This window comes from Balaenoptera physalus (genome assembly GCF_965194825.1).
Source record: "Balaenoptera physalus genome assembly, chromosome: 6".
Lineage (NCBI taxonomy): Eukaryota > Metazoa > Chordata > Mammalia > Artiodactyla > Balaenopteridae > Balaenoptera > Balaenoptera physalus.
Genome location: NC_138885.1, coordinates 55,358,451 through 55,379,908, shown reverse-complemented (window position 1 = coordinate 55,379,908; position 21,458 = coordinate 55,358,451). Strand labels below are relative to the sequence as shown.

At 41.0% G+C, this 21,458-nt stretch overlaps 1 long non-coding RNA gene and 1 pseudogene across 2 annotated transcripts in view; one reads left to right on the top strand and one right to left on the bottom strand.

Annotated features, from left to right (window-relative positions):
- Window positions 1-12,322, top strand: part of LOC309662399 (transmembrane protein 126A pseudogene) — a 143,779-nt pseudogene extending 131,457 nt beyond the window's left edge. The window contains exon 2 of the transcript XR_014268409.1: window positions 9,363-12,322. The product of XR_014268409.1 is annotated as a transmembrane protein 126A pseudogene (transcript). The remainder of the gene's footprint in view (window positions 1-9,362) is intronic.
- Window positions 1-21,458, bottom strand: part of LOC309662435 — a 151,579-nt gene that overhangs the window by 9,979 nt on the left and 120,142 nt on the right. The gene's annotated exons all lie outside the window — the stretch shown is intronic.

Genomic DNA, 21,458 nt, shown 5'->3' with positions numbered 1-21,458 from the left:
ATACATTCATTCACTAGCAGCAATGATGTATTTTTCTGCATGATGCCTGTCCTTGGCGAAGGGTGCTTCAGCTGCTCCCTTCGCTGCCTCCTTGCTGTCAATTTGATAAACGGATAGGCTTCCTTCCCAGCAGGGCTGGTGTGGCTCCAAGTTGCAGGGCTGCCCTCCTCAGCCTCCTGCAGGCCGTTGTTCCTGCCTCCTGCGAGCTCACAGAGCCCACTCCGGGTGCACCGGGTCATCCCAAAAGATGCTCAGGCTGACAGTGTCAGACCAGTACAAGGAGAAGATGAAGTTTTGTTCTGTTCTGTTAAATGTCTCTGCCAAGCTCTACAAAGACATGCTGCCAGAAGAATAAAAGGAAAGTTAATTCTGTCCATTGCACAGAGCTATTTTGAAAATTTACTGCTGGCACCTTGCAACAGATACATTTGTTTATTTTAGCTTTTCCTTCAAGCAATTTATGGAACTCAATGGTGATTCCTTCTTCATGTGTTGGATTTTTAAAAGGGAAAAAAGAGCAAACGAGTGTATTGATGAGCACAGTTTTTAGTGGTAAAGAGAGTGAAACGGGGTATGCCACATCAAGAAGACTAAAGAAAGGTTAGCCAGAGAAAACTGGTCCTGTCCAAGCATTTCTGCAGAATTGATAGCATGAAATTTGGGGAACAGACACACTGTGGATGGGTGGTATTATTCCAAGTGCTTCTCTTATGTATATGCTCTTTTGTTCTCTACTTTAGGCAAAACCGTAACAGTGGTAGTTATACATTATGGAGCACATCTTCCACAGTCATTATGTCCTCCCTCCACACTCCCAGGGATGCTTCTGTGGGGAAGGTGAGGATTTTGGTCACCATTTTACAAAAGGGGAAACTGAGGCTCAGGGAGATCTAGTCCCTGGGTCTAGTTTATACAGCTAATGGTGGTAGCAGGGATTTGTTCTAGAGCCTTGTTACTTAAAGAAGGAAATAAAATGTAAGGAAAATTACAATTTAAAATTTAAAAACTTAAAAAAGTTTTTAAAAGTAAGAAGTTGAGAACTTTTCCATTGTAAAAAATAGAAGGTTTTGCTACAAAAATAAAGCATATTGAAAAAGCGGGAAGATAAAGCTTAAGCTAGGCGGAAGAAGCACAGATTTTTTTTTTCTATCATTATTATTTTTTAAACTATATCTATGCCATATGTTATATATGCACTCTTTTGCTTGTATGTGTGTTTCATGATGACAGGAAATAACAGGTAAGGAAGAGAACAAATTGGTTTTTAATACCACATCCCTGGCACTGTGGTAGCACATGAAGTAGGTACTTATGTTTTTAATATTAGACTTCTTCTATTTTAAGAATTTTCTTAACCATTATAAAAGGTAATGATACATCATCATTATAGCTAGATTTCTGTCCATTTTACGGATTTCAATACTTACCATTATTTCTTATATACCATGTATTCCATTTCCTTGGGTTATTTTTGCAGTTTCCTCTGGTTAGAGATTTCCTGTTGTGGGACTTTCTGAAATCCCTACATATTTGAAAATGTCTGTCTCTTGCTGTCACACAAGGGTAGTTTGGCTATAGAATCTTAGAGTCACATTCTTCTTGCTTGCAAACATTACTATTTTCTAGTTTTTAGTGTTACAGATGAGATTTTTCAATATCAGTCTGATTTCTTTTTCTTTTCCAGGTGGCCTGTTGTTATTATTGTTATTTTCTGCCTGGAAGCTTGAAGAATTTTATTTTTATCCTTGGGCTTTAGAAAAATTACCAGGATATATTTAAGTTCTTGTACTTTTTTTCCCCAATATTCTACCCCAGCTCTAGGCTATTTCATTAGATATTCACAATAATACTCCTGGAGGTTGTCACAATAATACTTTGGGGGTTCTTTCAAAAAGCAGAGCCTGAGACAATGACTTAGTGTGGGTAGTTGATTTTGGGAAGTTATCACAGGGAACAAGACTGAGGGTGCTGGGAAGAGTGAAATGGGGGAGGGAAAGCTAATCTCAGAGTACAGTATTGAGTTGGTTACCAACCTGGAGAACTAGGGCTCAATTTGCCTGGGTGCCTTTTGCAGAACTGTGTAGGCTCTGCCTCAGGCTTATCCACCTGAAATAGGAGAAGGAAACTACTTATCCACCAGCTTCCTTTCCCCCCTTGGCCAAAGGTTGCTCCAGAGGGTGTTAACGTCCTTGTATTTCCTGGTTTGAGCATTTATCTCCAGAATCTGGATCTCTTAGTTGCTTTACGTTTGTTAGGCTGTTTGCTGGAATTGCATGGAAGCATCAAGAGAAGCCCCAGTGAACATCCTAGGTTAGAGCTGTATTCCTTCATGCCACCATTGTGTAGCAAATATCTAATTAAAAAAAAAGATTAAAAAAATTTTTATACAATTTTTAAAGGTTACTTTCCATTTACAGTTATTACAAAATATTGGCTATATTCCTCATGTTGCACAATATATCCTTGAGCCTCTCTTACACCCAATAGTTTGTACCTCCCACTTCCCCACCCTTACGTGGCCCTTCCCCCTCCCCACTGGCAACCACTAGTTTGTTCTCTGTATCTGTGAGTCTGCTTCTTTTATGTTATGTTCACTAGTCTGTTGTATTTTTTAGATTCCACATATCAGTGATATCATACAGAAATACCAAGTTTCTTGATCAGAAACTTGATCTGAAACTTGATCAGTTTCAGAGTCAGTTGCCCTACCAGTGTGGGCAACTTCTTTTCCATTCTTTTCTTGTTGGTCCATCCGTTTGAGAGGCCCCAAATGACAAAATACATAGTAGTCATAGCTTTAAATTCAGTGTAACTCTTTCTGCCTTTCTGTGTTCTACCCTCCATCTTCACCCCTAGTGCCAGGACTCAGGGCTTTTAATGCAGCAGAGCCTAAGGACGTAGGACAGGAAGCACATATTCTGAAAGTGGGTCACTAGGAGTGGTAACGCGAGGGGCCAAGCCTACTTCCACCCTCTGTTTTTCAGGCCCTTGTGTTCTAGTTACATTTCACCACATGTTGGCTTCACTGCATATAGAGAATCCTGGAGGAAAGCATCCAACCTTGCTGGATGTGGTCCCCAAACTGGCTTCCTAGCTGGGCATTTAATAGGTGATTCTATCATTCTACTAGACTGGCTTCTTCAGAGTGCTGTGGGGTATGGTAGGGTCTGAGGATTCTCTCGCCACCCACTCATTTTATTTACCTTCACGCTAAAACATGTCCCTTGATCTGAGGCAATGTCATTGGGATCCTATGTTGTAAACCATACACTCTTCAAGCCCTCGGATGTTGCTAGCTGAGGAGCCTTGGATAGGGAAAGCAAACTCATAATCAAAGCAAGTGTATTACTGCCCTTCTAGGATGTCACCCACTTGTCACCACGTAGTTGGCCTCCTTGAGGGATGTTTCTGTATTGAGGCACCATATTGCAGACCTGCAGCTGGCATCTTAGGAGTTCAGCAGTGGCAGTAGTTACATCTGTCTTAGTGGGAGAGAGCCCATCCTTGCCCCCAAGCCTGCCTCATTCACGGGACTACTGTGCTAGCACTGGGGTGACTGAGGTCAGAAGCTGACTGATATGCACTGGACAAGTCAGCCTATTCACCAGATTGCCCAGAACCTCTCTGAACACTCTAGAATGTTCCCAGTGGCCATTAACACAGGACACAAATAACCATATATGCTTTGGTCCCTCTGCCGAAGATTCATCCATAAACCTGTTTCTCAAACTTCCTTGTCTCTAAGCCTCTAACCGTGCTCGTTTCAGGATCTTAACCAATCAGCAAAGCCCTCTGTCAGCCCAGAAGTCTGTGTATATCTGTGTTTTAGGCAGTTTCTCCCTGCATACAAGGTATATAACCAAGTGTGTTGCTCAGAGTTATACCTGCTGGGAAAACTTCCCTTTTCCACTTACCTCCAAGGCCACCTTTGAGTGGGGCTGTATTGTGCATTTTCAGCTATCATAAATGCATTGCGCTCATCCATCTGTGAACCAGGCTCAAATATTTCCTCCTCTGTAAGTTGGTCACAGGGAAGCCTCCACGAGAGTGTGGGTGTAGCTGAAGGAAGGCATCAGTGCAACAGAGGAAAGTCATGAGGAAGTCGAGGCCACATGCTTATGCAACTTACTTGTGCTCTCTGGACCTGCTCAATCCAGTCCTGCATGTAATGTACTATTTACATCATACTGTGGTTTGCTTCTCTTCCTGGATAACCTTATGACTTTGTGGATCTCATAATCCCACTCACCATAGGCAGCTCCAGGTGCTTGGTCACTCTTGATGTCCTAGTCTCTACTAGGGCTCAAAAGCATGCCAGGAGCTGCTTTCAAAATGGCGAGAAGTCCTATGTCTTCGAAGGTTTGACCTTGCTCCAGAACCCAGGGTCTGTGCTGGGACTCTTATATTGAGGCTTTTTTTTTTTGAAAGAAAAATTTATTGTACATTTAGCATAATACAGAATAGTGTTCCCTGAGATTGGGGAACAATACAGTTATACGTGAACACATACACTTAAAGACAAAGTCAAGGATAACAGAATTGAAATCTCAAGATGGCCTTATTGTTCATCTAGCCTGATCCCCTCACTTTAAAAGAGACGTAAGTCTCAGAGGCTCAAAGTAGGGTATGTGAAACAAAACAACCTGGACCAGAACCTGACCATTTGTCCAAGGTGCTTTTCCCTCCTCTACACAAAATGCATATGCGCATTGATGCAGCCAGTCATTCGTTCAAAAAATATTTACTTAGTGTTACGATGAGGCAGAAACTGCAAGGTATGAGATAAATATCAGGAAGAATACTTCCTGTGTAGAAAAGGAACCTCAAACTCAGTAGTCTTCAGGACTATGCAGATAAAAGTAGGCTGGGTGGATGTAAGACAGAGGAAATGGAGGTGCCCATGGCAGACTAGAGAGTGCATGCTCCTACTAAAGGCACTCACTGGCTTTGGTTTTTGATGTTTAATTTAAACGCTGTGCTGGCCCAATCAAATAGCAGAAAACATAATTGAATTTAGCCATTTGGTACCAGTTCTCAACCCCTAACTACAGTTACAGCCTTGATTTTGCTACCAGTGCTGAGATATCTGGGCTAACTCTGGTTCCTTAACATGATACAATGTATATGTAATTTAAGTATATTTGTGAAGAATTAAGTATAAATTCAGTTATTCATGAGCACTAATGGCTTCAACTAAAGCAGATCATTTTTTTTTGAACATGGCAAACAAATCCATTTATCTAGATGTCATATCTGTGTACAAGTAGATAATATTTTCACTGTTTTTTCCAGCAAGGTCATATTGAGGTTTGGCAGAGACTATATACAGCATCCTAATGCACTATCCATCTTCTAGGTCATACTGCCTGAGCATCAGGGCAGCTTGGACTGCAGTCTGGACCTGCTATAGGGTCCTTTCCTGTTCTGGGCAGCATATACCACACCTCGGTATATGGCAGCCTTCCAGGACACCAATAAATGGTTCACAGTGTCTGACTATGTATGGTGTGTGTTGACACCAGTATTCAAATAAGCCTGCCACGTGCAGTGCCTCTTTATTAGTGATAGGACGTGTAGGTCAACAATTTGTCATTTATATTAAAGATTTTCCCACATGTTCCAGTTCATTGGATCTTTAAAAACATCACCCATGTGGTGGGTCCTTGAAACTTTGAGGGTTTTATTGTCTACCCTCTAGCATATATGTGTCTTACCAGGACAATCCAAATACTTGCTGCCTCCTGCTCACCAGGTCCGATTACATGGCACCATCAGCATTGTCAACCAGCAATCATGCTGGTTCTGTGCAATATCAAGATGATCAAGGTCTCTGTGGAGTATATTGTTACAGAGAACAGATTTAACCTGGTCCTGGGGTAAGACAGACAATGAATACTACGGACTTTTCTACATAACAGAAAACTGCTTTTGATCCTTATTATTTATGGGGATTGAGAAAAAATACATTTGTCTGCTCAAAAGTGCCAGAAGCTGTGATAATCTGTTCTAGGAAAATACTACATCTGGTATAGCAGTTGTGATTGTGACGACCACTTGTTTATGTTTATTTTGGTCCATTGTCATTCACCATGATCTCTGTAGTTTTTGCAGTGGCCAAATAGGTAAACTGAAGGGGGTATCCTTGCATCCTTCAAATCTTTGATAGTGGTGCTAATTTCTGAAATTCCGTCTGGGACATAATACTGCAGATTTAGGGACTTCCTCTTGTCCCTTCCAAACACTGTTGCCCTTATTCCTTTGGCCAAAGAACAAATCTTGATTGCACTACGGGAATGGGCAATAACTGCACAGATGGTCTGTGGACCCATTGGACCACTCTGGGATGGATGTGGGCCAGGAGTCCACTCATTGTCCGGCTTACCTGAGCCTTCTCTAATGAAGGGTCCAGTGGCATTTTAGATTTCTTGCTATCAGAGTCAACTCAGACCCTGTGCCTAACAGCCCCTTGAATGGTCTGGGTATTCTCCTTTCCCCGGTACATACTTATTCTGGTAACTAATTTCAGATTCCTTTGGGAATCAGGGAATATTTACTACATATAATTACAGTGGTATTTCAGGATTCTTCCTTGAGGGGACCTAGCCTCTTCATTAGTCAGTGAGCTCTGGTTCTGAGACTGAGCGCAGGGTCTGAGAATTGATTTAGATCTAGAAAATGGGTGAGTGTGTGATTTTCCCCATCCCGGTGGCTGACACCGGTTTTTTGCTTGCTGAATTTCAATTTCTGGTTATACAGATGACACAGAACTCTAGTTGGCTGCCCATCAATCTTGCTTCCATGATCTATTAACAATTCCCACAGATCCCTATGGGTTAAGACACTCTGATTGTCACTCTGGCCTTGCTGCCCATTTCAATAATGATGTCCACCCTATTTCCGTAGAGACTAAATTGCCTCTGCTATCTTAGAATCCTATCAGTTCCAGTAATACCGGGGAAACCAGTTCCAATATAGTATCTCTCACCATCAGTCAGCCGCCACAGCCAAGCTTCTCCACCACGTTGTGCTTGCCTTCACCATGCATTCTTTATTGACTGAGTGGAAGAGTGTCCTTTGGGCCTCCTCAGAGCTCATAGTCAGGTGGAGGTTTCTTTGATCTAACGTAAATCCATTAACAACATTCCCACCTCTCTCTCGGAACCTTTTGATCCTTTTCCCAATACTCTGCCAAAGCAGTTTTATACCTGATTTGCTTTGGTCAGCTCCAAGCTTCAAAGAATGATCCCAGCAGTGTATTAGGACCAATTTTTTTTTTGTCCTTGCTAAGACATCGAACCCCATATCATGGGAGAGTGTTCCAATGTCAATAAATTCTCCCCTCTCCAGCCTTACGCTCTAACCTCATATGTGAGTACACTCAAGATCTACCCCTACACTTGTTCCCTTAGTTTCTGTATTGCAATTCTTTAGCTGTGCTGTTTCTTCCCAGAGCAAGGAGCATGTATCCCCCTGTGGTGGTGCTGTGACCTAAACATTCCTAGCATTACAGCTCTGACACCACAGGACAGGAACCAATGTTCTGCTATTATATACACACTTTATTAGTATAAATCTGCTGTATTCATGTATGCACTTATAGAGCAGAGAAATAACCTTCTGATGGGTCCAGTCTAGAGCGGTGAAGGGGACAGGGTCTGAACACGAGAGGAAGGAGCGTATCTTATGAGGCATCTTCCTCAGATGAGGTTTTGTAGGGTCTCTTGGTCAGAGTTTCTCAACAGCAGCACTATTGGCATACGGGCTGGGCAATTCTTTCTTGCTGGGGACATCGCAGGTTGTTCACAGTGTCCCTGGCCTCTTTCTAGTAGATGCCAATGGCACCTCCCTCCCACAGCTGTGATCACCAAATCTTCCAGGTGAGAGCCACTGCTTGGATGATTGGACCCAGGCTTTTGCAGATGTCTCTTGGGTGATGGCAGGATTCCTCGGGGTGCAGGTGAGGTGAGGTGTCGTTGGTCTCTTCCTCTGCACGTGTGGTAGCTGCAGCAGTGACTAAGAAGATATAAGCTAGGGCATAAAATATGTCTGACCCAAAGGTAGATCATATGTGCTCATTTCACAGAAGTGAACACTGAGTCTCAGAAAGGCAAAACAACTTAGGCTGATACATTTAAGTTTGATGCCCTGGGCATAAAGATGAATAAGACACAATTCCTCTACTCAAGGAATACTCGGTCCAGCAACTGTGAAGGATTATATAATTAATCATTGCACATAAGTGTTGATGAGGTCATATAACCAGCAATTAACAAAGCTGAAAACAGAATGAGGTAAAGCTGAAAACAGAATGAGGTATATTCATGTTAGTACCATTTAGATATGCCTCAGGATTTTATTATGTTTACTGCATGCTAGAATTTTTGCTAAATTATTTGTATACCTGGTATCATTTAACATTCATAGAAATGTAACCAAGTAGGCAGTCTCGTTCCCATTTTTCAGATAATGAGGTGGCCCTTTTTTATACACCTTCATGTGACCTAGACACATTACGCTTAAAGAGACGCTGCTCTGTAGAGGAGGATGACCTCAGACTGATAAAATCAATGCAGACAAGCACAGAGATGCAGGCACAAGATAACGCAGCCTGTGGCGGGACACAGCAGGACCCAATGACCGTTTGCATTAGGTCCATCTTCATCCTCCAACAGCGTGACTAATTAAGATATGGGCTGATACTAAGTAGCTCAACTCTTTTTAACAGTGGCTTGTGAAACTGTGGAAACTATCTAAAAATATAGAACTACTGTGAGAGAAATAATGTTGTTACAAGGGAATTGATAACCCAGGATAATGGGAAGGGGAAGAAATAGCAAGTTGGAGCTAATTACCAGGGAAAGCCCCCTGACACTGAGAATGGTGGGCCAGGATAACGGTCTCCTGAGGGGAGTGGCAGAATCACCATCAGTTAGTACATTTAAAAATAGGCAACAGAGCACCAGAAACAAGACTATTGGGAATAATCTCGCATTAGGCAGGAAGGGAGGTAATTGACTAAGTGACCTAATATTAAGAGCTTTCTTTCTCATGAATTTCTAGAATTCTAAAAAAAAAAATAAAACCTTATAGGCTGTATACAGAAATGTGGGTACCTAATGACTGGAGATGCCTAAATATAGCCCCAAATTATTCATAAATGGAAAATGAGAGCAGCCGTGCCCCAGATGAAGCATAATAGGAGGGTCAGAGGAAATGTAGGAGCTGGACAGGGAAAGTGGAGACACTGTCAAGAGTCAGATTTCTCTGAGGCAGGCACACAGGGCTGTGCCCAAGTACACCTGGGCTGGGAGAAGACCGTATTCGTTAATTACTGAGAGGTGCCTTTTCCTTTCCTCTTTCAGTCCTACTCTCCCGTGATGTCAGATGGAGATTGAAAAGACCACTCTTTGTGGACTCCTATATCATCCACATCTTCCAAGTTGGCACTCTCCTTTCCTTAAAACTGATGACTGGCATGATCTCAAAGCACTGTTTCCCAATTCAAAGTCCAAAGCTTGACTCTCAGCCACTGGAGCCTTGCTAAAAATGCAAATTTCAAGATCTCACTGCGGGCCCATGGCATCTGGATGTTTGTGAACACATGAATCTGCATTTTAAAAAAAATTTCCCTCGGTAGGTCTTACATGCAGCATTAAGTTGGAGAAACTCTGCCTGGGGAAGGGCAGGCTGGCTAAACAAAAAGAAACCACAGGGAAGGGAAGTGCAGCCCAATCGTCCTCCCCTCTTTCCTCATTTGCTTTCCCTGATTTTGCTTTACTCGCAACCAAAAGAGACCTCCTTACACTTCCGTATCACTCTTGTACTTGTAGGTATGTGTTTACACACCTATAATTTATATTTTACCTACTTTCAGAAAGACGTTAATATGATTTTCTTATATTGCTAATATGCCGGTTATGATTTCTCTGCTTTGTATTTGTGGTACTGTTTTAACCCTCTAGAGGACGGGGATTAGGACTTAACCATCTTTCTATCCTTCGCCATTTTGTGGAAAAGCATAGATTCATTTTTCAATGCAACTAAGTGGATCTGTAAAAAGTAATAAAAATCAGGCTTGCATTAGAAACCCAGGGTGTGTCAGCTTTGCCAGTGTGAGAAGGCATAGTCTGGAGGCTGGACACTGAGCTTGGTGTCGAGACCTGGCTTTTGTTTCAGCTCCGTCAACCATCACGTATGAACATTTCAGCCAGTACTGCAGCCTCCCAGTTTATCTTCCTGTAAGCAGGGATAACACTCACTTTCTCACTTCTCTCACAAAGCCGCTGAGACAGTAAGTATGATAATATCACTATTTCATATCACTTTTCACTTAGGAAAGCTAAAAACGACATCAACATTCTCCGCATCGCCATTTAACAATCTACAAACCACTGAACAGGAGTTCAGTCTGGGTTCCCCAGAGATAATTATTTTCCCTCATCCCAGAACATGCAAGATAAAACAGTAAAAAAAAACAAAGATTTCAGGAATTACATCTAGTTGAAATGTATATCAGTGGTCGGTCTTCTAATTCCCCAGATAATGCTAGGTCTCGAGACAAGGAAAATAATTGACGTTGTTTAATTTTTGACATGCTACCTAATGAACAGCTAAGCCATTTTCATAGAAGGCAAAATTACAGCACTGCTGCGGGTATGCGGCTCCTATATCTAAAGTTAATTGGATTTTCCATTATGATGAGGCTTGTTTTTCAGAACTGAATCTCTCAGTCTCTTCCAAATGCTCTGAGTTGATGGTGAGACAGGAAATATATAGGGCATGGATTGGGGAGGTATCTCATGAGGTCAAAGAATCCCAAGTATACTGAAGCATTACAGTGTGCAAGCAGGAACTAGGATTTGTGTAGAATGTATGTCTTCTCAAAATGAAGTTTTTCAGGAGGGAAAATTGACTACTTGTTACTGTAGTCTCTCTCTCTCTCCTAGACAGTAATGTGTTTTAGCTCCATTAAGATATTGAGTGTTATCCGTGCAGACTGGAACAAAATAACCAGACCAACTTTTTTTTTTTTTTTCCTAGTCCAATTGATTGCTCTACAGATTACGTAATTCAGCATCAGTTTGCTCTCTCCGGTGTTTTGAAACATGAAAAGAGCTTTCAAAGTGAGAGAACCAATTTGAAAAAAGCTTCAGCACCACTGTTGGGCCAGGAGACAATGGGGCTTTCCCGGTTGTGAAATGGCAACTCACACTGTCACCTTGAAAATCACAATGAACAAGGGTGCTACTGCATATATGCCAGCAACCTCAAAGAACCAGAGGGTGGGTCTCTGGGGAGGTGAACAGCCGGCCCAGTGCGCTCAGGGCCCATGAAGTGGTCGGGAGAGTCTCTTGGTCTAGGCTTCCACACAGGAAAGAACTTCTGTTTGAAGTTTTGACATTCTCTATGAAAAAAGACTACGTGTTAAGTACTTTCTGGTTGTATGACCTTATCGACAATTATGTGCAATTATTTATTACATACTATTTCACAGTTTGCTGGACTGAGAATTCCTTGAAGGAGAGTATTACGTCTTAATCACCTTGATGCCCAGTGCAGTGTATCAAACTTGTGCATCAACTTAAGTTTTTAAAATATCTATTCCTTTGTGTTAAGGGCATTCATTTGTTAAGTCTGAACCCTAAAAATACGCTGAAGGAGGGCTGCACCTGGATGAGTTGAGCAAAGGTTGGCGTGAGCCCTCGCATGGCTGAAGAAGACTAGAGGAAGCAGCGAGTGCTGGGTGGAAAGAGTAAGGCTCCAGATGGAAAATCATGAACCAGACGATACTGTCAAGGAGAACTTGATATCATAACCAGGAAAATTAACCAACTTCCGAAAGCAGAAAGGAATCTGCTTGAAAATGGATCAACATATATTGGACTTAATGCTGCTCTCTGTGGCCTAATAGCAAATGGTCTTTTTTGATGCATCTTACCCGTGACACAGTCTCATATAGCTGCTGGTTTACCAATGGCAGTGATCCCATTTTTGATGGCACATGTATCTTACAAAGGTTTTGTGATTTGCATAGAGAAACCTGTACCATAACACATGGTGGATTGGTTGGTCTTGTTTTTGGTGGCCTGTACCCTGTTTTCTTGGCTATCCCTTGTGAATGGTGGCCTAACCAGGTATAACTCAGCCCTGCTACCCGAGAAAGGAAACAAATTACTGGATTAGGATGACTAAACCTGTCTTTAGAAAGATGTTATTTCCAATTTTGCTCCAGACTGGGCTTGCAGCGTACCTTGGGTCTAGACAATATAAACTACTTATAAAGGCTCTTTAGATACCTGAACCTGGCCTAGAAATTCAGTAATTGTTAAGCACATCTGTACACAAAAATAAAGATTGTAAAAATAACCTACATCTAAGTATGAATAAACAGAGACATAATTTAAAAAAACATACCATAATTTGTTAACCTCATTATGGTATTTCTTATGTTTTTAAGTCACAAGGAGTGGAAAAATAAAGTGACATGGACCCCTCTAGACTTCCAACAACCCTGACCACACATGGAGCCGCTGCACCAACTGACGTCAATGAGGAGAGCGTCGATACAGGCTCTTGAAGATGGGAAGGAGCTGCTAGAGACAAATTAAGGGGGCAGCTGGTGAAAGCCATGGATGGACTTAGCCAGATTCCAAAATGTTTTAAAAGCATTTCTCCAAGTATCTGTCTTTTAATGTCCTAAAAACAAAAATTTTGCCTCCGTCTATGTCAACTTTTACGTTAAACTTAAGTATTTGTTCTGCTGCTTTACGGAAGAAAGAATACGAGAACATTGCCTGGCACTTGGATAACTTAAAACAATTAAATAGCAAATTGATGAAACTATAAACCTAATTGACAGTGGGCTCCAGCCTGAGAATTGCAGTTCAATTCCAATTCTTTCATTGCAAAGCTTAGTTTAACCATGCAATAGCCACAAAACTTTTATTTAGATAGCACTTTACAGTTTATAAAGCATGCTCACACATATTATCTCAAGTACCCCCAATAGAAGAATATTACATAATGGCTAGAGGGACACATTTGGCCTTTATTTTAAGGGACAAAATTATCTTAGCCATATCTTTGGGGACTGATAATTCCACACTGCAGATGGAAATCTGAAGGTAGAGACAAGAACTCCAAATCCTGTGGAATCTAGAAAAAGCCAGACTAACTATACAGATGTCAAGGTATACTCTGGTACTAGGTCTGCATGTACATATCTAATTTCAGCGAGCTCAAACAACAATTTGCCAAGGACTGTCTGCATTCTGCGATTGTAATCTAGAAGTCAAAACTGAAAGCAAGAAAGGCAGGTGAGTTTCTACTTCCCTCACTCATCTCCTGGGTGGGTGGCACAACGATATGCCAGGCTGTATGTTCTCTCCTCCCCACATCAGGGCCCAGTTAGCATTACCCAACTGCAAACCGCTACTCTCAATTTTTAGGGAAACCAAATAGTTTAAACTTCTCTGCAAAGACAATACACTACTAGAAAAGTGTCTACTGTTTCCTTGGTGGCTAGTAGATTAAAAGATACTCCCTGTCCCTTTAGCCTTGCATTTTTGGAAAGTTTCTCACTTCAGATTTGGAGAGCGACAAGGAGATCTCAATAGTTTTCAAAAGTCTCAGAAATAAGTTCTTGTAGCGACAGTACCTTTTAAGAGCCTCCATCTTGTCTTCTGCACTTTTAGAGGCACACCCACAAAAAGGACATAACAAGGCCATTTTAACACTCTATTCCTTTTGGTCTCTAATAGGAAGTTAAATTTAGAATATTAAATCCCCATTTTTTTCTTCAAGGAGTTTTATGGGTTCAGGTGTTATATTTAAGTCTTTAATCCATTTTGAGTTTATTTTTGTATATGGTGTGAGAAAATGGTCTAGTTTCATTCCTTTACATGTAGCTGTCCTGTTTTCCCAACACCACTTATATATTACATCTTCTTTATCCATTCATCTGTTGATGGGCACTTGGGTTGCTTCTATATCTTGGCTATTGTAAATAATGCTGCTATGAACATTGGAGTGCATGCATCATTCTGAATCAGTGTTTTCATTTTTCCTCAGATATACACCCAGGAGTGGAATTGCTGGATCACATAGTAGTTCTATTTTTAGTTTTTGGAGGAACCTCCATGATAAATAGATAAAGAAGATGTCACATATATACATACACACACACACACACACACGTGTGTGTGTGTGTGTGTAATGAAATACTACTCAGCCAAAGGGAAAAAAAAAGAATGAAATTTTACCATTTGTAACATGAATGGACCTTGGAGGGCACTATGCTTAGTGAAATAAGTCAGACAGAGAAAGACGAATACTGTATGTTATCACTTATATGTGGACTCTAAAAAGTAAAATAAATGAATGAATATAACAAAACAGAAACAGGCCTGTCAATATAGAGAACAAACTAGTGTTTGCCATGGGGGAGGGGGGTTGGGGAATGGAGAAAATAGGTAAAGGGGATTAACAGGTAAAAACTACCAGTTATAAGATAAATAAGTCACGAGGATGTAATGTACAACAGAGGGAATACAGTCAATAATATTATAAGAAGTTTGGTGTGTAATCTATAGAAATATCAGATAACCATGTTGTACACCTGAAGGTAATATAATATTGTATGTCAACTATACTTCAATAAAAATGTTAAATCCCCTCTATGTACTCAAAATTTTGAGAAGTAAATTCAAGATGGCAGCATTAATGAGTCTGTTTTCCTCCCTTAGGTACCCAGATGTTGAACCTGGGCTGCTTGCAGTCCTACTTTAAATATTTGCTCCTTGAGTTTTTCTCACTCCTTTCTTATCTGTGATCCCACTGCCCTGTCTTAGCCTTCTCACGTATCCGCTCTGGTCCTGGATTGTCTTTCTCAGCCCTGGTTTTACTTCCTGATCATCAGGCATTCTCTCAAATCTTACTAAAATGCCATGTCATATTTCAATCACTTCCAGAAAGCCTTTCAACTAATCAAAAGGGAGAGGTATTTTTTGTTCAAACCACATAACTTTTAAAATACACACCTGTCACTGTTCCTGCCTACTTTGTTTTGGTGTAATGGAAATAGTGTACATGGGCCTAATTTTTATCTTTTTCATTAATAAAACTGATTCAATTACCATTGCTTTTCCCACCCTCAATGGGTCTACATGAAGTAAACATCTTTTTGCAGTTTTCCCGAGAGTATCTTAGTCTTCTTGGTTAAATATTCAAATTCTTATTCACACCTCCAGATGACCACCATATTATTACAGGCAATACATAGTCATTCATTATCAATGTTTATCAAATGTAATTATCAATATATACGTGTTAGCAACCTCTTATCCTGTACAAGCCTCATCTAGCATCTTGTCCATACCTGAACCAATCTTAGCTAAAAGTAAGACATGGTGACCAAAAGTAAGGTCCAAAACTCTTGTCAAGAGTTTCTGATACAACACAGCTCCACTGGGAAGAAGCATGAAGGACAATACAAAAGTAGCTCTAGAGCAAGAGCTCAAGTGAACAATCAGAAAATAGGATGGTAGAAGGAGATGCTTTTAAAATACTTGCGGGAGAACCTTAATTAATGTGGCACGGATATTTCATTACCTCAACCAGCCAACATTTATTGAGCACCTAGGGATAAAGGTGAAAATGACATAATTCCTGTCCCCAAGGATATCACATTTTAGTGGAAAAGACTGCCATGGGAAACAGAAATCTAGAACCTTCTAAGGTATTTCAGAAAACTATTGTTCTTCCTATTTTGCGTGGAAAGAAACCAGCTAAATCTTAAGGACTCTGTGGATTACAAAACTAATACATAGGAACACATTGGCCAGGATCCACACAGAAAGGAGAAAGATGAAAGGGAAGTGATTTTCAAAGTGCTTAAGAAGGAGAAATTAGTCACAGACTTCCTCTTATCCACAGGAGCTCCTCACAAGTTTCTGATAATATTCTTAATACATAAAGTTGCATTTTAGCCAGACAACTGGAAAATAATAATTTCTTGTGGACCAGCTGAGTATTTTCCATGAAAATTTAGTATGAAAAGAACAACACAGTCTCTAATTATTAAAGTGGTAAGAAAATAGTAAATACTGGGTTGTAGTGGTGGTTGTGCATGTGTGTATGTGTGTGCACGTGCTTATGTGTGTATAATAAATCACTATCCCATTTATTCTGAACATATCTCCATTTTGTTCCTATATCAAGTTATATGAACCCAGATTCTTGATCAAAAGAAGCCCTGACTAGATAGTTAAACATAAAAAACTATGTTGTAACACGTTACATGTTGCATTTGTTACTATGTTGTAACAAATGCAACAAGAAAGTATCATTTTTTTTTCCCCTGAGTATACCTTGATACTCCCTGGAGAAATGCATAGTCCCCATGTGAGGGTCTCTGCTTTCCTAGGAGATTTCTCTAAATTGCAGTCTTATTTATCAAAAAACAATATCTTAGGAACTTCCCTGGTGGTGCAGTGGTTACGAATCCACCTGCTAATGCAGGGGACATGGGTTCAACCCCTGGTCCAGGAAGATCCCACATGCTGTGGAGCAACTAAGCCCATGCGCCACAACTACTGAGTCTGCGCCCTAGAGCCTGAGAGCCACAACTACTGAGCCCACACGCCACAACTACTGAAGCCCATGCACCACAACTACTGAAGCCCGTGCGCCTAGAGCCCGTGCTCTGCAACAAGAGAAGCCACCGCAGTAAGTCCGCACACCACAATGAAGAGTAGCCCCCGCTCGCCGCAACTAGAGAAAGCCTGCATGCAGCAACGAAGACCCAATGCAGCCAAAAATAAATAAATAAATAAATAAAAACAAAAACAAAAAACCGATATCTTAGTGTGTGTTCTAGAATCAGGAGTTCAAGTACATCAACATGAAAGCTTTTGCATTTAATATCGTAAATTAAATAGATTATAAACTTAGAATAGTATTTCTCTGCCTTTCTTTTTCAGTTCATCCCTGAGCATAGTTAGTATTCACTTAGTATTTATGAGTGATAATCCCTAGCAGTGTGTGGCAAAGATTTGAATGTGATTTCACACAGACAAGAGTCACACATCATGCACACAGCATGTATACTATTTACCTGCTAAAGCTGTTTCTTGAATGGGGTATATATATTTGGAGAAAAGTCACTAGAACTCATTATCCTCAGCTGGCATTACCATTCCTTTTTTTCCTATTTATTTATTTATTTATTTATTTATTTATTGGCTGCATTGTGTCTTCGTTGCTGTGCACAGGCTATCTCTAGTTGCGGCGAGCGGGGGCTCCTCTTTGTTACAGTGCTCAGGCTTCTCATTGCGGTGGCTTCCCTTGTTGAGGAGCACAGCCTCTAGGCGCACAGGCTTCAGTAATTGTGGCATGCAGGTTCTAGAGCGCAGGCTCAGTAGTTGTGGTGCACGGGCTTAGTCGTTCCGCGGCATGTGGGATCTTCCTGGACCAGGGATCGAACCTGTGTCCCCTGCATTGGCAGGCGGATTCTTAACCACCGCACCACCAGGGAAGTCCCCATCATGCATTTATTGATTCATTCAAGTGTTTACTGAGCTCCAGATACTGGAGTATCAGTATTTACTGATCCAGATACTCTTTTTGCCTACCCAACAGCAATGTTCGCCTTCCTCCTCCCAAATTTAGTCCTAATATCTACTCTTGCCCTACATGGCTCAGCTGAAACCCAGCTGGTTTAAAGCAATTTTGATTTCATTTCCCTTGCAAAGGATTGTTTTCATAAAGGGTACTAATCTCAGCACTGGCCAAAAGAAATTGAGAGGAAGTCTGTTTGGGGGGCGAGGGGAGCTTCTGAAAAAGGTTTCTTTGTGCTTAAGAGTTGCATGAGAAAAAGTGATAATTTTATGTGTACACTTGGCTAGGCTATAGTACCCAGTTATTCAGTTAAACAGTCATCTAGGCGTTGCTGCGAAAGTATTTTGTAGATGTGGTTACCATCTACAACCAGTAGATTTTAGGTAAAGAAAGTTACGCTTGATAATCTGAGTGGGCTTCCAATCAATTGAAAAATTTTACGAGCAAAACTGTTTCCCGGAAGAAGAAGACATTCTGCATTAAGCCTGCAGCAACAGCTCCTGTTTGAGAGTTTCCAGACTATCCTACAAATTCCAGACTTACCAGCCACCACTATCACGTAGACCAATTATTTGAAATCTCTCTAGCTAGCTAGCCTTCTGGTTCTGTTTCTTGGAGAGCCCTGACTAACACACTGTACTTTTTTTCAGTCTGGAAATTCAGATGAAAGAGTGAAAACATGGAAAGAACCTGGGTCTTCTATAATGTGATTTAACTTCTGAGATAATCAGTCCTAGAGCCTCCCTTATTTGGGACTCCTTGTGATGAGAGAAAAGAAATCCTTTTATTCATTAAGCCATTTCGAGTTGGGTCGTCTGTTACTTGAAGCTGAAAGCAACCATACTAATACAGAAACCATCAGAAGACAATTAGTAAATAATAAAAATTAGTCAACTCCGGAGTGTTTAAGATAATGACATATTGGTATTCGGGTCATTTTCCTTCAGATAACAAAGAACTTACTTTCACTGGCTAGAAGGTCAGATTAATGAGTGCATTTAAGATTCCAGAAACTAATAATGATCTCTCTATAGGTGCGATATAAAAGTGGGAACAGAGGTGCAGTGAAGAGATATTCTCCTGTGGGGACAGGCTGTTTCATTCTATGGAAGAAATCTTGAAAACATTATTCATCTTCAGAAAACAGTACAACAGTGCTCACTCGTTTTGGAAATTATTGAATAACTACCTTGTTCTTTATTTTACACTTTTGAGGCCCTTCCACAAAAGGATCATCTGCCTCAGTCCTTATTTTAATGTCTCATAACTGACTGTTTTAGTTCTATTTCACACTTGGGATTACAGCTACAGTTAAATTACAAACAGCTGTGGTTCCTGCCCCAAGAATATGTGTAGGTGTGCATGAAATGCTTAATATCTTCCACAGGGAACAGGTGTGCCATGGGTAGTGTACACCGGAGCGAAATAAATTTACTCTTGGGCTCAAGCTATGTAATCTAGTTGCTAAGGATTGGTTTTTGAGTTACACATGTAGGAAAACAGGTATAGGACTGAAATGCTGAAAGGCTTAAAAAGAGAAGCCTACATTTCCACGATGGCATTATCTTCACAAGCTAATCATTTCCTAAAAAAAATTCAGTTACTTTGAATAGCAACTACACAGATGTGCAAAACAGTAGGTGGGAGGCTGAGAGGAGTAACAGACAGAGATCTGCAGGGGTTTCTCTCCCAGGGACCCGCTCAGTATGCTGGAAGAACATTGCCACTGCATGCAATCTTCAAAACTTGTTTGAACTTTTGTAGGGTTTGGTTTTATATGGAAGTTTAGAAGATAGCTTTTTAAAAGAAAGTTTTGCGCTTTTTTAAAGTAACACGCTAGACTTTACAACGTACATTTAAACTGCACTCATTTTCCCTTTCTGTTCAGTAATAAAGTGGTGCCTGTATTTACTGAGCCCTTACCATCTACTCCATGTGCTAAGACACAAAGATGGAAAAAATGCAATGATTTCCAGTGCAACAGGATACTGTAAAAAAATGAAAAACTCTTCCTTATGGAGTAACATTCTGCATCATTTCCTTAAACAAATGCACAAGGAAACATCACATTATCGCCAAAGTCTCTTTTCTTAGCTGATTCGGGTCCCACCAGAAGCAAAGGATGGTCTTAGGGCCCCTTTGAACTGTGCCAAGGCATGGGTCCTAGAAAAAATGCAACACCCAAGGCTCATACATCAGTCTTCAAGGTATACAGGTCACTTGGGAAGAGGATCAAATGCTTTCTTTCCTAGTGGGTTAGTTTGATCTTAGTCCTAAGATCCCCCCATCACAAAGGAGAAGAACTTGATTAAGTTCTTTGAAGTAACTTATTAACCTATATAGAAATTAACCTATCTACTTCAGTGTTCTCAAAATGTGGTCCATTGACCATGTGCATTAGAATCTGTGGGATACTCAGTGAAATGCCACATTGATGGGCGTGTAGGACTTTCATGTCTAACAAGCTCCGCAGGTGACTCTCATGTTCACTACTGAAGTTTACTAATAGATAACCACTGATGCTGGGACAGATACCTTCTCCACTGGATTCACTGACCCCGTACGCAGACCTAGATGGACTGCATCAACCAGGGTCTCTCCTTCTCTGCGTTCTGGTTGGCTCTGGCCAATGGTCCTTGGAAACCTTAGAGGAAAGAAGAGGCATGACAGAGGTATTTATTTCCTGGGCTTCCTCTGCTATGTTGCCTACAGACTGCCTTCTGTAACCCGTAGGACTTTCTTTTTTCCCAATTCCTATCCTACGGTGACCCACACTTCTTGTCCCTTTGGGCCCACATGTGGTAACATCTCCTCTTATGTTACTTACCTTGGAGTACTGCTCTGCTCCCCTGACCCTGCTTGCTCTTTCAAAACAGTGCCCTGTAAATAAACTCTCCTCCAATCTAATGTGAGTATGCCGTTTGCTTTCTCTAGGAATCTTGACTGAAACAGATATATCTAGTAATATTTTATAACTAACAATATTTTGTTTTGCAAATTGCTTTTATTTTTTGATCTTTACAACAAAATATGATGTAAGTAAAGCAGATTTTTTTCCTTTCAAATCACCATTTTATGAGTAAGAAAACTGAGGCTAAGAGAGGTTAAGTATTTGTTAAAAGTTCACCCTGCTGGTCAGTGGGGGAACCAGAGAGCAAGTCTGGTTTACTGACTGAATGTAGAGCTCTTTGCACGGCATCAGGCTGCTAGTCCCCTGCCTTCCCCACCGCATGTCATATAACCTTATACCATCACCTGATACAAGTGCAATCAAAATGACATCTTTTAGGTAACAGTGAACACTGGAAGAAAGAATTCAGTGCAATCCATGTATTCATTTCAATTGAGGCTAAGACACAGACACCCAAAGAGTGGGAGAGGAACTTTCCCAGAGGACGTGGGCTTCTCTGTAGTTGCACGTATGGTCATGTGCAGCCTGCTTTGAGAGAGCTTGGTCCTGAGGATCTTTCCATCCAAAAGCGACTTACCCACCCCTTCCTGGGGCACCCTCTGTATTCTGAGCCAAACTTCTCATAGTGTCTCCAACACTTTTTCTGTGTATGTAGCTCTTCCTTTAGATTGGCAGCTCCCTCATGGGAGGAGTCTATTTATTTCATTTGTTACTGTATCTATCTCCAACTTCTTGCCTAGTTCTGGGAACACAGTGAGTGCTCAACAAGTACTTGTTAACTGAATAAAAGAGCAGCTATCTGGCCAGTGCATCCGTATACCAGCATTATTATAAAATCCTGGAGTCACTTTCCCCTCCGGTCTTTCTTATCCTCTAATCTTGCCCGTTGCCAATTTCTGTTGATTCTCCTTTTAGAATCATTCTTAGATCT